The 1,688-nt window shown below is 68.2% G+C and overlaps 1 pseudogene; it reads right to left on the bottom strand.

Moving 5' to 3' along the window:
• Positions 1-3: 3 nt before the first annotated feature.
• LOC108525923 (leucine-rich repeat-containing protein 3-like) lies at positions 4-1,679 on the bottom strand (annotated as a pseudogene).
• Positions 1,680-1,688: the final 9 nt, after the last annotated feature.

Here is a 1,688-nt window from a genome sequence, read left to right as displayed (position 1 = left end):
AGCCTGAACCAGAGTCTTCCCCACAAACTCCTCCTGCACTGAGGTGTGGCAGGCGATCTCGTCCACGGAGTCAGGGTCCAGCTTCAGCTCCCACAGGGCCTCCTGCAGGGCACACTCGCAGTGCAAGGGGTTGTGGGACAGGCGTATCTTGGCACTGAGCTTGCCCAGGGCGTCCTTGGGGATCCTCTGGATGCGGTTGTAGGACAGGTCCAGCAGGCGCAGGCCCCGGCCAGGCCCGCGAAGGTGGCGGGGCCAATGGCCTCGATGGTGTTGTGAGACAGATCCAGCTCCCTGAGCCGGTGCAGGTGCTGGAAGGCCCCGTCTGGGAGGTGGGAGATCTTGTTGGCATCCAGCTTCAGGAGCACGGTGTCGGCCGGGATGTCCTGGGGACCTCCTGCAGGCCCCGCAAGCTGCAGTAGACAGCCACAGCCCCTGCATGGTCAGGGCACCGGCAGGGCTGAGGGCAGGTGGCGCCCAGGCGCAGGCAGAAGAGGAGGAAGAGACAAGACCCCGGGTGGAGACCAGCAGGAGGGAGGGGCGAGGCAGGCGCACGCTGCCCATCCTGACCTGGCCTGGGAGTGGGGAGATGCGCGCCTCTGCTCAGGCCTGGAGATGGAGCTCTTTTCTGCCGGTAAGGCCTTATCCAACCAGACAAGAACCCGCCATCCTGCCCCGCTGTGAGAAGCAGTGCACTCCACTCTGGCAGCTCTGAAAGGGAAGACGCAGGAGGGAGGGGAGAGGGAAGGAGGGTGGTCAGCACTGCCTGCTGCAGTCATCTGGGAAACGCGTCCACTGGTGGGGAGGGTGTCCAGGGCCCACTGAAGGGTTTGGGATGGGGACCACGCCTCCTTAAACAGCTCTGCCTGTAACTTACTTCTGGAGACTCCCAATGCGCCCGGGAGGAGCGTCCCACAAGTGCAAGGAGCTGGCACTGCCAGGGGCTCCGCGTGGCCCAGTCGGTGGTCACTGCGGTCAGCCCTGGCCACCTCCCACACCACTGGGGACCAAAGGCCGGGTGGCGGGGTGGCGGCGGCGGCGGCCTGGGACCACCCAGCCCCTCCTCAGGGTGGATGCCAGGAGGTCGGGGACGGCTGGAGCTTCTGCCAAACCTGGAGCGCGGGTCAAGCTGGGCACGTGGCCGGGCACCAGCGGGCGCTCGCGCGCCAGGGGCTACTCCCGCAGCCAACGCCTGGCTGGCTCCGACAATCCCTAAAACTGTAATAACCCAGCAAGCCCTTCCCTGCCGGCTCTAAAGGAGCCGCGGCTCGCACCGGGCGCAGAACCGCGCCTTTTCTTTCAACTGCCTGAAGAAAGAAGCGGAGAAAACGGAAAAGCCAAGCCCTGTGCGCGCGGCCCGCGTTGGGCGTGGACGGCGGGGCCGCGCGCGGAGCCGGCCGGGAGGGGCTCGGACCCCGGGACCTCGAGCCTTTAGACCCTCCAGCCCTAGGACCCCGGAACCTGCGACCCCGAGACCCGAGCACTCGCGGCGGGGGGATGGTCATGGGTGGTGGGGATCCACGCTCCCAGGGCTGGGCGGGGCTTTACCTGCGCGGCGGCGGCCGGAGGCTGCTCTGCGCGCCGCTCCCGGGTCTCTCGGAGCCCGCCAGACCCGGTTCCACGCCTGGCGCGGCGGCGACCCCGCTGCCCCTGTGCCCGCCCCGCGACCACTAGCTGGGGAGGCCGCGGCT

This window comes from Rhinopithecus bieti, unplaced genomic scaffold (assembly GCF_001698545.2).
Source record: "Rhinopithecus bieti isolate Rb0 unplaced genomic scaffold, ASM169854v2 scaffold_38859, whole genome shotgun sequence".
In the NCBI taxonomy this organism is placed as follows: Eukaryota; Metazoa; Chordata; class Mammalia; order Primates; family Cercopithecidae; genus Rhinopithecus; species Rhinopithecus bieti.
This window is presented reverse-complemented; position numbering and strand designations above follow the sequence as displayed.